Raw genomic sequence first — 14578 nt, forward strand, 5'->3', positions numbered from 1 at the left:
GAGAGAGTGAGCACGAGCAGGGTGAGAGGCAGAGGGAGAGGGAGAAGCACACACCCCGCTGAGCATGGAGCCTGATGTGGGGCTCGATCCCAGGACCCCGGGATCATGACCTGAGCCGAAGGCAGACGCTTACCTGACTGAGCCACCCAGGCGCCCGGCATTGAGCCTTTCTGTATTTTACATTTTAATAACGGCTGCCCTTACAGGGTGTAACTAAACACTTAGATGCCATTTTGCCCCCTTTGATTAAAATCATGAAGCTGAGTTGAGCATGATGGAAACAAGTATGCCTGCGGTCTCCCCAACAGCAAGGGGAGCGTTAGTCAGAACAGCAAGCCTTCCACAGCACCTTCCCTCTTCGGCTTCCATTGTGTCTGGTCAACTGGAAATCAGTAATCCCTGGATGCATGTGGCTCAGCTCTCACCCGAGTCTCTTAGTCAGGACAGGCTAGGTAATGCTGTGGTAACAAACTAACCCCCAAATCTTGGGGCACAAACACAACAAAAGCTTATTTCTAGCTTTTACTACATGTCTAACACAGGTCGACAGGGGGCGCTGCTCAGTGTCCTCTTGTAATGATCCAAGCTGACAGATCAGCCACTATCTAGAAAATTGGTGGCCACTGTGGCAGAGGGAAGGAAAGTGTGACAGACCTCTCTCACTGGCTCTCAAAGCATCTACCTGGAAGCGACGTGTCACTCCACTTACATTTCATTGGCCAAAGCAAGTCACATGGCCATATGTCGCTGGAAGGGGACAGACAGACTCCCATGCAGAGCAGGCAGAAGCAGGTGGACTCAGGCAGATGCTGCTTTCATGAACGAGGACTCAGAACCACAGAGCCAGTGTAGGCCAGGTGGTCAGGTGGGAGCAGGTATTTTATTTTTCTCCTTCTTCCTTTTTTTTTTAAGTGAGGGAGGATGTCTATGAATGAGAGTCTTTTTTAAAAAATGAAAGTCTTTTTAGAAAAACTTGGACTACTGAAAATACACCCTAAAGAACATTTGGTGTGTGAAAAATATATTCAACCATCGTAGGTCCTTCTATTAACAGTGGAGTTCATAGGGCTACTGAGCACAGACACCACTTAATCTGGAATTAATTTTCCCATTGTTACTGGATGGCTCACTGGGCTATTAAGACATTTGAGGAGGGGCGCCTGGGTGGCTCAGTCGTTAAGCGTCTGCCTTTGGCCCAGGGCATGATCCCAGAGTCCTGGGATCGAGTCCCACATCAGGCTCCTCCGCTGGGAGCCTGATTCTTCCTCTCCCACTCCCCCTGCTTGTATTCCTTCTCTCACTGGCTGCCTCTCTCTCTGTCAAATAAATAAATAAAATCTTTAAAAAAAAAAAAAAATTTGAGGAGAAAGACTCCCCATATGGTTTTGGAAGGAAGCATTTGGAAGGAAGAAAGGGCATTTTCTGAGGTCAGTAGTTCTTCCTATGTTATATAGTTCATTATTTTGTCTTCAAGCTTCATTCCGAGAGTAACCTCTAAAATCCTCACACAGAGGCTCTCTACCAACTATACTCCCAGACCAAGAGGGCACTGAGGATGTAGACATAGATTTCTCAAGACTCTAAATGTTCTAACCCATATATGTGTTCTCCTTTTCTCTGTTTTTATCTGGGTCACACTTCAAACTATATTAAATAGCATTTTTTCAGAAATTCTTTTCACTTCAGCCATTTTCAAGCTATTTTCTGCCCTATGTGGGGAAGGGAAACTTGTCCAGTGAAACCTGTCCTTCAGTTCAGTCACGCCCAGAACACGTTGTGCTGGTTTTCCTCTCGCCTCTCTGGCCATCTCCTTTGCTGCCTCTTCCTCCACTGACCTCTAAACGATGGGCTCTTGGGCACTGGGTCCAGGGTCCTCCTCCCTTCTCTACCTATATTCTCTTCGGGTCCTGTGATACACTTCCAACAGCTTCATATATCATGATTAATGACTCCCCAGTAATTATAGCCCAGATCTCTCCCGTGAGCTGTAGTATAATATACCCACCAGCCTGTAGCACATTTCCCCTGGGACATCTCAGAGACCTTGTGGTAAGGCTGATGCTACAATGGCACCCAACGACTCCATCCTTCCTGGTATTCATACCCCTGTGTTGTTCACATACACATGCACACACACACACACACACACACACACAGACACACACACACTGCACCAGGGCTGGTTTGTGTAATCAACAGCAAACAACAGAAGTGGCAGTATGCTACTTCTGAGATCAGGTTTTCTTAAAAAAAAAAAGAATGGCTTCTATCCTGGGTTCTCTTCCCTCTTGAAACATTTGCCCTGAGGGGGAGCCACATCATGAGTAGCCTTACGGAGAGGCCCTATGGTTAGAACTAAAGTCTCTGGCCAACAGCCAGCCGATATCTGTCAACAGCCATGTGAAGAAGCTAAGAAGCAGAACTTATGGCTCCAGTCAAGCCTTGAGATGACCACAGCCCTGGCTGATGGATTGTTACGTTATGAGAGACCCCCGAGCCAGAACAAACCCAACGATGCCATGCCCAAATTCCAGACCCACAGAAACTGAAATGACGAATGGCTGTTGTTTCAATCAGCTAAATTTTAGGATAATTTTTTTAAGTGTAGTAATAGATAACTCATGCACACATCACAGACTAATATGCACCAAATGGAACTTTCCATCTCCCCTACCCCAATTCCCAATGTGTTCTTTCCCTAGCCTTCTTCTTCTTAATTAACATCTACATCTGCCCAGTTTCTGAGCCAGCATCTTGAGAATCATCCTTGGCTTCTCCTTATCTTTCACTACCGCCTCCCATTCATCAGCAAGTTCTATAGAATCAAAATCCAAAGCATTTATCAAATCCATCCTTACAACAAAATGGATGAAGAGCCCACTTTGCATAAGGCATAGGATCAGGGGCTGAAGAAACAGCAATAAATAAAACATGCCAACCCCGACCTCACATAGCTGACATTCTTATAGGAAGGAGTAAAGAATGCATAAACAAAATATATAGTATGTCACATGGGAACACGTTGTATGCAGGAAAACTAAAGGAATGGAAGGACGGGAATGCCAGGGGGTTCGGGGGGTGTTAGAATGTTATTTTAAATGTGGTTGTCGGGAAGGCCCCACTGGTAAAGTGACATTTGAAGATTCCACATTCCCGTCTCCACCGCCACTACCCCAGCCTGAGCCACCACCATCTTTCGTTTGGGCTACATCATAGCCACCTCCGTGGCACTCCCCTGCCCACAACCCTTCAGTGGCTTCCCATTGCTGTTGGATGAAAATCCAGAGAGCTTACCAGGCCCTGCAGGATCTCGTGCTGCCCTGTCTTTCCAACTTCATCTGGAACCAATCGCCCCAGCTCCAGTCACAAAGACGTTCTGGCAATTTCTAGATAATGCCAAGTTCCTTCATGGCTGCTTTGCCCGAGCAGGTCCCACTGAAAGTAATGAACATCACTTGGTCCTTCTCGTCCTTCTAAATCAGAAGGTCTTGGTGAGGACTCCTTTTCACCACCACATGCAAAGTGCCCCCCACCCCCGCTCCATTTTCCCTTATCACAGCCTTCTGTTTAAAGTTTGTAGTTGTTGGTTAATTAATTTGTTTGTTGGTTCTTTCTTTGTTTCCTGAGGTCTCTGTGCCTCCAACGAGAATATAGACTCCTAGAGGCTAGAATCCTCACCTGTCCTGTTCTGTATCGTAGCAGCCCCAGTGCGTGTCCAGCTATACGTTACACATTTACTGAATGACTAAACCAACCTTTCCTGCCCACTCTGTAATTTCGACACCAAGTGTGACCAAAAATATCATTAAATGGTAAAAGCAGAGCCTTGTTTTCACAGATCTATAGGTTTTTCGATCTAGTAGAGACCTAGAGAGCAATTACTTTTATGTGCCAAAAAAGACAAGAAACTCGTACAAAGTCACAGAACTGGAGTCAGAAATAGAATTAGGTTCCACTCATGGGTCCTCAGAGTTCTTTAAGCCAGCCACCTCGCTTCCTGCCCCCTCCACCAGTGTACCTTTAGTTCCTGCTGGACAGGGGCAGACTTGTGAAAACCAGAAGTACAGGGTGGCACAGGTTTTGGAGTTAGAAGACATGGATTCTTTCCCTAAGCTTTCCAGCCGTGTGGCTTAACCTTCTGTGCCTTACCTTCCTCCTCTGTAACACGAGAACACAGTCATAGAGAAGTGTTAGGGTGCACAGAGCTCAAAGAAGACCCCTGGCGATTCGCTTTTACGAACTGGAATAAATAAATATATATGGGGGGGGCTTGGGCATTCCTATTATGATTCTAAGATCAAGGAATGGAAATAAAATGCATTTTGCTATTTTATGCCCTAAATCTATATTACAGATATTTTAATAACTTTTATAACAATAAGACAACAGCTAGCCTCCACAAATGAAAAACATAATTTCATAAAGTAGCACGCTGTGAATTTTGTGTTCGAATTATCCTTTTTAAAATTAAGTTGCTATCTTGCTATCCAGTGCAAGTTGTTTGATCTCTTTTTTCTTTGTAGTGCGCATGGAGATTTCTTTTTAAAGGGGGTTAGTTCTTTCCGGAATTACATCAGGACTTTAGGATAACTGCTGCACACCCCTGCTGTCTATGCAAAATAAAACGTAACTGGCCAAGGCGGTGTCGTAAGTCTCAGGGCTCCTTCCTCCCTGACGTTCATTCTATTTGACAATGAAAGCGATGATCTTTCAGGATAGAAGTAAATGCTTGTCAGTTTCCTCCACTGTGGCGGTGATTTAAGGACGAATGGACACGTTTTTATACAAGGCAGAAGCTCTCTTCTATAAATGTGTCCCTCTCGGAGGGGTCACTGCACCTGAGGCGTCTTCACAAATACCACAACACTGCGGCTGTAAATACGGCGTTCCTACCCGTAAGGCAGGCGCACTTAAGTGTGTTTGGAGTATCTTTATGATAGAAAGACAAGGAGACGATAAAATAAAGGGCAAGGCCGAGGCCCACGCTTAGAGGTATGATTTCAAAGCTTATCAAATGAGGACGAATATGGAAGAGAAGCCCCCAGCCCAGCGCAGCTGCCGGACGGACAACTGTGGAGCATTTCTGTCGAGCAACGCTGAGCTCGCGCCACGCGAGGCCCTCGGGCCTCACCGCGCGCGGGACTCTCGGCCTCAGGTTTCAACACAGGCTTCGCTGGACTTTACACTTTGGGGCTACTAGCTGCATCTAAGCCCAGGCCCGCCCCCTAGGCTTCGTGGAGCCTCGCGATCCCCGTCTTTGCAGCTTTCCCTGCGCATCTGGGGAAACGCAGCAGCTTGCTAAAGAGCGGGCTGCTTTAAACCTCCCTTCCCCAGGGGGACTTCCGCGGCCCCCCACCCCCGGGATTAGCGCGAAAGGCTCCGCCGGGACCCCAGCCGCAGCGGCTCCCCGCGGACCTCAGCCTTCCTACCCTGCCCACAGCTCCCGCGCCCGCTCCGGCTCCCGCGCACCTTCCCTTCTCTCGCTGCGCGCCGCCTTCTCCCCCGGGACCCTCAGCAGGGCCAGCTTGCAGGCCTTCAATGTCTCCCCACTCCCCTCCCACTTCCCCTTCTGGCCTAGTCTATTCCCCGCCCCGGGGTCGTTGGTCCAAGTTCCGCAGGACCCGGCCACGCCCCACCCAGCCCTAGGTCACGCCCTGCGGCCCCTGCTACGCCCCATCTGGCCCTAGGCCACGCCCAGCCGGGGCCAGGACCCGCCCCAGCCCGCCTCCAGGCCTAGTCCGCAATCAGTCTGGCAGGTGGCCTGCCCTAACCTTGGAGTGGGGAAAGAGCTGGTTCCCGCAGGATCCGATCAGCGGCTGAGTTGGGAGCCCGCTTTCTCTGTGTAAGCGTCTATTGTAGGTACCCCCCAAATGCCCTGGGAGGAAAAGGACTAGGGGCTGGAATCCCCAAGGGGAAAGGAAGCGGCTGCATTTTCCCAGGATAGTAGGCCTTGTAGGCCTTATAGAAAAGCCTGGAACATGGAGGCTTTAGTAGCGATTTTAGTTTCCTCCAAGGATTACTAATCAGAGGGGTGCACTGGCAATGTAGTATCTCAAACAAGACTTGGATCATCATTCTGAATACAAAGCAACTTTGGGTTTTTTTCTCCACTGTTTCATGGCCCGGGGCCTGAGGTTTCTCATCTTTACAAAGTCCGTACCGAATAGTTTTTAAACTGGCCTTAGCACCGCCTGTGGCAGCTGGCTTAGTGAAAGTGAGTGCATCTGTCATAAAAACCACGCTAGAAACAGTTGTCAATACACAGTAATTCCTTTAAGTATTACACTGTATTCAATTCATTTTTTTATTATAATCGTATTTTTTATTATATTATGTTAGTCACCATACAGTATATCCCTGGTTTTTGATGTAAAGTTCGATGATTCATTAGTTGCGTATAACACCCAGTGCACCATGCAATACATGTATTCAATTCATTTTATCCTGAATTCTGGGAAAAAGAGGATGAGGACTCAGATGGGAAGAATATCCAGGTGCCATTTGAAAGGAAGGTAAACATTTAATAATAATTAATAATAATAAATAAGAATATATAGTGTTTCGTGAGGCCAATTCCGCTACTGTAGGGGATGCATATATGTTATCTTTCTTGATTTTTAGAACAACCTATTTGTGGTAGGATCATTTTCTCCTCCAATTCCAGATGAGAAAACAGATCCCAAGAGAGAAGTACCTTGTGCCCAGCCAGGACTAGAACCCATTTTGGTCGATGTCAGTACACCACACCTTCTTAGTTGAGAGCAGGGCACTTTGATAGAAGGCTAGGTAATCGATTTATTTAAGTCAGAGAATGAAGAGAAAAGGAAATGATGTTGTGTGTGTGTGCACATATATGAGGAAGGGTAAAACTATGAGAAGTTGGTTGGTAAAGGCTAGGCAGGGAGACAGAACTGAAGGAGAGCAATGGTCCTTAAGGATGGTCGCTGCTCAAATCCTAGGAACACGGAAGGGGATAAAAATAGGGCCCAAGAGGAGGAGAGACGAGAATAAATGCAGAGGTTAAGAACTCTGGAGGGGTGAGTATTGAGAGAGCTGGATAGCACTAGGAATAACTGGGGCTCATACTGAGATTATGTAATGACTAGCTGGATCGAGGGAAGCTTCTAGAGTGATTTCAGTGCTGGCTAACACTTCGTTCATGCTGCAACCATGAAGCCATATAAAGGTGTACCTGACAATGGCTGTTGAGGGGAGACCTCAAAGTCCATTATTTATAATGCTCTTCATCTTGGTAGTCTGTGCTGCCAGATGTGACATTATACACAAGATCCATGTTTAAAAATGACGTGAGCTCTTCTTTTATGGAAGTTACTAAACTCTCCACTCCTCTTATTGCATTCATTGTTGCAGGATTTGTGATATATTTCACATGCAGGCTCCTACTTTCTTTGGCTTGACTCCTTGAAAGATAGTGTTAAAGAGAAACTAGTCTAGATTTTATTTCTCTTTGAAATACCTTCAAAGAAACTTCAAATTAATAATATAGGTTTCTTTTTTTTTTTTTAAAGATTTTATTTATTTATTCGACAGAGATAGAGACAGCCAGCGAGAGAGGGAACACAAGCAGGGGGAGTGGGAGAGGAAGAAGCAGGCTCATAGCGGAGGAGCCTGATGTGGGGCTTGATCCCATAACGCCGGGATCACGCCCTGAGCCGAAGGCAGACGCTCAACCGCTGTGCCACCCAGGTGCCCCAATAATATAAGTGTCTTATATCAGGAACTTTATGAAACTATTGTGAGCACATGTGCACAAACAAGGGGAGAGAAATCCATGCAAATCCAGTGAACCACAGTGAACGATGTTGGTGGCATAGAGGATATACTGTATACTTCATTTCACATCATAAGTGATTTAAGTGCTATTGTTGGCTAAGCACCAAGTGCTATCTTATTGAAAAATAATTAAAATAAGCATTCTCCAGTACTGGCCCCCAGTATCCACTAGCCCTGGGGATACGCAGACAAGAGTGGATGAAAGGGGTCTTTTGTGATGTTCTGCTGTCAAAAATGATAATCTGGTATCAAACCTTGTGCCCAACTTCATTTTTCAGCCTTTCGTCCTGGAAAAGCGGAACTTGGAGATATTTTTTGAAACCTAGAATATCAATGTACTGCCATACGCCTGTGATGAAATAGCCAAGTTAAAAATCATATTATTAAGGAACCAAAGGTTTCCAAATCAATCTCTCAGAGAAGGGTTTAGTTCAAATGTGCTCTCATTTCCACAGTACCTGCTTTTCATTTTTATAGTATCTTTGAATTTTGACAGTACCTGTACTCAGAAACCCGAAATTGGCGGAGAGAATGATATCAAAACCAAACATCCAAAACCCCTCACTGTTTGGATGAGACTTCTGGAAAGCACTCAGGTTTTCATCACTCTAGTTAGTTGTTTTAAATATTTACACAAAAATAGTGTATGGGGAAAAAAATCTGAAGAGGTCAAAATATGAAGTAATCCAGATAATTATCAGATGAGCCACAGAAACAAAGCACAACCAACGATATCAGTTCGCAAATGGTGTGGCTGTCAGGTTTTAATTGTTAATTGGAAGTTAAAATTGACAGCGCTGCAGAGATTTTCTTGGTTTAATTCTTAGTCATAGTGTGATAAACTAGTCCCATCATTTCCAGGAAATCTATTAGATACCAATGTCACAAGAGGGTTAGAACAGAGCTTTCAACACACGCTTTCTGATCAAATTCCTATTCTTTATCCATCCCAGAGAATACAACTAATTAATCAGTATATTTTATTACTTCACTTAGAAACAAAGGAACAATGAAATTAAAACTTGTCTAGTTCTTAAAGAGCTAGTTGAAAACACCTAGTCCCCCAGTTCAGGAAACTTTTTAATGGGGACTGTACCTTTACAAATGAGTCATTGACAACCTTTTGTTGAAGCCAATTACAAGTTTGTCTGCAGAGCTATTATGACTTTCACAGGCACTGTGGAAAACAGTGGAGCAGTTCCTCAAAAAGTTAAACACAGAATTACCAAATGATCCAGCAATTCCACTTCTGGGTGTGTAGCCAGAAAAGGTGAAAGCAGGCACTTGAACAGATATTTGTACACCCATGTTCATAACAGCATTATTCGCAATAGTCATATGGTGGCCACAATCCAAGGGCTCATTGGTGGATGAATGGATAAACAAAATGTGGTGGATGCTTACAATGGAGTGTTATTCAGCTTTAAAGGGAACGTTGATAAGGCTACTGCATGGATGAACTTTGAAGGTGTTATGCTAAGTGAAATAAGCCAGATGCAAAAGGACACATGCTATATGATTTCACTTATATGAGGTGCCTCAAATGGTCGAATTCATAAAGACACAACGTAGAATGGTGGTCCCGGGATGGCTGGGGGGAGGGAGAATGAGGAGTAGTTCAGTGTTTATGGGTACAGACTTTCGATGTGTGGAGGTGGACAGTGGTGACAGTTGCCCAGCAGTGTGAGTGTACTTAATGTGGTTGAACTATACACTTAAAAAACAGTTAAAATGTTAAAATTTATGTTACGAACGTTTTACCATAATAAAAAAATTTCGACCTTAGACAGCTGCTTGTAAATAACTTGTAAAAAGTTAACTTGAATTTAGAACACCTATTACTCTCACTAGATTGGCTAGTATGCATAAGAGGTCATAATTTTCAATTATATCATCATTAATTAAAAAAAAAACCTTTTAAATTGAATTCCCTAGTATTTGTTCTTGCCTAGCAGTTTCTTTCGGTATTTGTAACACAGACTCAGTTTTATTTGGTGGCGAGGTGCTCACGAAAGCCATTTCCTCCTTTGCCTGGGCGTATAGCTCTGCTACCTCCCAGCCTCCCTTGCAGGCACGTGTGGTCCATGCCAGCCAATGGGATATGGTAGAAGTGACACCCAGAAGGGCCCATCCAAAAACCTCCCACCCACCCAGCATCCTCCACTCTTTCTCCATTCATGGCCAGGACGGAGAGAATGCCTAGGACCTGGAAGATGGAGCCATCGGAGAGAAGCAGACTGTATCTGAATGGCCATGTGGAGCAGAACGCCCCCCTACCAACCCTAACTCTAAGAGAATGTGAGTGAAAAATTTACTCTTATTGTCTAAAGCCACTGAGATGTGGGGATCATTTGTTACAGCAGATAGTCGACCCTGATTAATATGGTATTTGTCCTGGTAAGAGAACGGGGTGGTTCCGTAGGCCACTTGAAAACCACTGACCTTTAGCCAGCTAATATTAATAACTAATATTAAATGGCTTCCCAAATCCTTGAGAGAATCATTTAAGTGTGAGTGGCATCTGTTAGCACACAATAATGCGATTATTGATCTCTAATAAATACAGTGTTGAGAGCTGAGTGAAACAGAATGAAATTAAGCCCAAAAAAGTCAGCAGGGAAGCTATTCATTAACTGTAAGCCCAGGCATACGTGTCCATGAAGAATACCAAATAGTCGTTGTCTCCATGTTGGAAAAAAAAGCAATGTGGACTTGAAGGAAACGTTAAAGCAGTGGCTTGAATTTATAATTCAAATAATTTGACTGTTTTCTCTTTAAGGAGTGTGGATAATTTCCTTGTTATCATTTCAAGATATGTTTTTGATTGTGTGTGTGTGTGTTTCCCCACAGAATTAGTTTAAAGTGCTGTTCAGAGACCTGGTGAAATCATGGTTTGAAGTATTTTGCACGGTGTGAGGAATACGGCCTTTGCAACCTTAGTTCTTAAAGAATTCATCTGTGTGAGTAGTTGGCTAGATCGTGTCACCTCGTAAATATTAAGAGAAGTAACGCTACACTGGGATATCTAAAATTATAGGAGGGTATATAAAAACCATGTTGCGGCTAAAATAATCAAAGAGCAGAGTTTGCTTCACTCTTCCAGGTAGGATGGGGGTGGAAATCCGGGACACATCTCCTGACAGGGGGTGCCAAGGCAGCTACGTTCTCAGCGAACGTGGGGAACCAGATACCTTCAGACGTGGCTCCCGAGTCTGAAAGCCCCGATTTCAATTCCTGGCTCCTTGACTTTGGGGCTGTGGGACCACTTAATTTCCCTGAGTCATGGGAAATGAAAATACTGTGGCCCACCTAGGGCAGCTTGCTGGCTGTCCTAAAGATCTGTGCTTCTTTGCTTTCGCACTAATAATTCACCAGGATTCACGGCCACCCTGTTTCGGATCCACTTTGCAGCCTCTCTGGCAGCTCGGCTCGGCCACGTGACTTAGCAGATTTGATACGTGCTCCCTCCGGCTGGGCGGCGATGGGAATTGAAGGGGCTGTCTTGGGACCAGCGATGGAATTTGTGTGTGGAGGATGGCAGAGACCCTGCACCTTTGTAGGGATTGTGTGTGGGTTAAGGGTGAGGGCTCTGTGTGTGTCTTATTTGGAACGGTACCGGGGGAGTGTTCTTGGCAGGAGGTGCGGTGAGGGATTCAGTACAGAGAGGTCAGACACAGCAGTAGAACAAAGTAAACTGCGTAGGTGGGCCTCAGGGTGCAGCACTCTAAGGAATCACCCCTGTGGCGAGCCCAGGGTCCAGAAGGTCAGGAGAAGGGCTTTGACATGCAGGCTGGGGGCAAGAAAATCAAGTATCAGAGCTGCAGGAGAGGAGCCTAGGAGCAAGGATTTGGGAATATTGGTCAGTGTGATGGCGCTGGCAGTAACGCTAATAATAATAACAGCAAATAACATTTTTTACATTTATGACAGTCTGTGTGCCAGTCTCTACTCCAGTAGCCTTTTGTCACCATTTTTAAGATTTTATGTTTATATAATCCCCCATTTTATGGATGTGAAAACTGAGGCTCAGAGATGTGAATTCTTTTTGCTCAAGGGTTCATAGCTGATAAAGGGCTAACCTGAGATGTAAATCTAGGACTGGCTGACTCCAAAACCCAAATGCTAAGAAATAATGACCCAGTAATCCAAGTTAAGTGCTTAGCACAGGACATAGCAAAGGCATCAAGAAACGTTAGCTGTTCCGACCTTGACAAGAGAATGAGTACTGGCACACATCGGCAGGAGCAAAATTGGACCTAAGCCAGAGACTCCATGAGGCCAGACCCCTTATATGCTGTGTGTGTGTGTGTGTGTGTGTGTGTGTGTGTGTGTAGCAGAGATGGGATGACGTAGGAGGTGGTTGGCTGGTGATTCCCATTGAAAAGTAAAGAAGTGAGAAGTTAGGGAGCAAAATAAGTCCGGATCCCATGCATTCTTCTTTTTCTTCAATTGTATAAAGAAGGAACCAGATGCTTAGAGAACAGGGAAGCTGGAAAGGCAAGCTAGCGCTTCCCTGGATCGTCACAGAATCAGATGTTTAGAGTCAGAAGATCTTAAAACAATCTAGTATCCAACTCTCTTCTCTCGGGAGGAGGTAAACGACATTTGCTGGGATTTTTAAAAATCGCTGACCGCTGAGAAATAAGCAAACTCAAAAGCGCTCTTAACTCAAAGAATCTGAGGTCCCAGAGAAAGGTCTTAACGTTACAAAAACAGAGCTAGTGAGTCAGAAAGCACTCCATAATTGTGGCATATGTGTGAGATTAAGGTTAGAATTTGTGTTAATAGTAACTGATGTAATAGGAAAACATCTATATTAGATTTTGACATTCTTTTTCTTAAAGTCCCTTAAAATAGAGCATTTTATTATGCTGATGTTTTCATGGTAATAGGATGTGAGGATGATGTGGTCATTTTAATACAGAACTATCTTTTTTAACATAAGGTGCATAAATTTGTGGACGCTTTAACAGATAGTCCTATTTGAATATCAGGCACATGGTATTTTTTTTTTCTTATTTTTTAGAGAGGGAGGGAGAGATAGGGAGAGAGAGAGAGAGAGAGAGAGAGAGAGAAGTGGGGGAGGGGCAGAGGGGGAGGGAGAGAGAATCTTAGCCAGGCTTCGTGCCCAGTGCGGAGCCCAACTCAGGGCTTGAGCTCAAGATCTTGAGATCATGACCTGAGCTGAAATCAAGAGTTGGATGCTTAACCGACTGAGCCACCAGGTGCCCCAGGCACATATATTTTTAATTGATACAGAAGAATATATTCAGTGAACGTTACAGGTGATATAAAGCCTGATAATAAAATCAACATCTGTGAACCCACCACCCAAGGTTACCAATACCATAGACGCCCCACACTTTCCTCTCTGGTCTCATTACCTCCCCACCCCCTACCCCTGCTAGAGACAACCACTCTCCTACTATTAAGATATCCAGTATTTCAATATTTCAGGCACTGCCACGGCACCATATCCTGGATGCAGGATTCCAAAGGGTAGGGAAAATATTACTGTTATAAATCAGACTTGCGAAGTGACAGCAAATGCCATACTTCTTAACACAGTTTTGCCAAATTTAGCTTGTCTTGAAAATTAGCTAATGATTGTACTTCTCAGAGACATAGAAAATAAGGTAGAAATGACTTATAAAAGTTCTCTCACAACAGAATTAAGCACATAGGATGCTAGCTAAATTCCACAACAAATGAATAAAGTTGACTTGGTCTCAGTCTTATAATAAGGGATTATAATTCCCCAAGGAATGATGTCTGCAACAGGTGCATATCGAGAAGACGATTTGAACATTAATACTCAAAATCCTATAATGTTCAGAGCATGAATATACAGACAGAGGCTTAACAAAGTCACGAAATATGTATTTGTGAGAAAGTCTGTATTGTACTTGGCAGATTTGGGGTGAAGAGGAAGGCCCCCTGGCTCGCTCCTGTTGCTCAATCAGGGATCCGAAGCATTTCTGGTGAGACACTGTGTGACACTTCTCACAAACACCCCCTTTCTAACCGTGTGGTGTGGGACGAGGAAATGATGCCAGGAGTATCATAAGTTGATAGCATTAGTGCCGGCGTCACTGGGTTCCCTGCTAGAATTAGGACAGGGGCAGGTCTGGACAGCCTGAGCTTGGGGGCACCGGGAAGGACTCACTTCCAAGACAGGTCATGTTGGACCTCGGTCAGCTCCATGGTGTCCCAGGAATACCACCGATGGTAGGGACTCCATCTCCATTCTGCTTGGCCTCTCCCTACTAAACATCCTGACCCGGTCATTAAACAGAAAGAAACCTGGTAACTAGAGCCCTGGAGCCAATGATTATTTGAAATAGGAAGGCATGTGGCTTTGTCAGCGAGTGGAATAGAGAAGACCATGCAAGGAACGGCTGGAGTTATTTATGCTTAAACACACCCAAGGCAATGACGTTAACTAACTTGCTTCACTGTTTTGATGGGAGTGGTCTTCAGTATCATGGGTCTGACACGTCATGTTGGCGGTCTTACGTTGCAGCATAAACCTTGGTGCGTTTCTAGGTGCCTTCGGTTGTGTGCTCTGGAAACAGTGTTCAGTGATGGCACTGGAGATACCTCTGGTTAATATGTGCCTGCCCCAGGACCGCTGTGTGTGCTGGGCTTTGTTTAAAAGCAGCCACGTGCTCTTGAGAATGTGCCATAAAATGCCTCTACCTCATCAGCAGAGTGGCTAGAAGTCCCTTCATCTTGCCTGGGACTTGTTTCTTGCTTGTGAATTGCATGGAAACCTAGTCTGACT

At 44.8% G+C, this 14578-nt stretch overlaps 1 protein-coding gene and 1 long non-coding RNA gene across 12 annotated transcripts in view; one reads left to right on the forward strand and one right to left on the reverse strand.

The window, feature by feature from the left end:
- The window catches only part of PTER (phosphotriesterase related), a 66848-nt gene extending 61268 nt beyond the window's left edge, over positions 1-5580 (reverse strand). For 2 of the 8 annotated variants that reach the window (XM_087857662.1, XM_045787755.2), the window contains exons 1-2: positions 5470-5580; positions 3295-3435 (exon numbers count right to left, since the gene is read on the reverse strand). The gene's annotated coding sequence lies outside the window, so the exon portion shown is untranslated. Of the gene's footprint in view, positions 1-3294; positions 5358-5429 lie in introns of those variants that run through there. The other 6 variants (XM_087857663.1, XM_045787745.2, XM_045787772.2 and 3 more) reach the window with 6 other exon arrangements.
- Positions 1-14578, forward strand: part of LOC148107400 (uncharacterized) — a 97640-nt gene that overhangs the window by 54305 nt on the left and 28757 nt on the right. For 2 of the 4 annotated variants that reach the window (XR_015722430.1, XR_015722431.1), the window contains exons 4-6: positions 9980-10092; positions 10645-10754; positions 13708-13775. This is a non-coding gene — a long non-coding RNA (uncharacterized LOC148107400). Of the gene's footprint in view, positions 1-5742; positions 5856-9979; positions 10093-10644; positions 10755-13707; positions 13776-14578 lie in introns of those variants that run through there. The other 2 variants (XR_015722432.1, XR_015722429.1) reach the window with 2 other exon arrangements.

Source organism: Ursus americanus, chromosome 31, assembly GCF_024610735.1.
Source record: "Ursus americanus isolate L20-20 chromosome 31, mUrsAme1.1.p, whole genome shotgun sequence".
NCBI lineage: Eukaryota > Metazoa > Chordata > Mammalia > Carnivora > Ursidae > Ursus > Ursus americanus.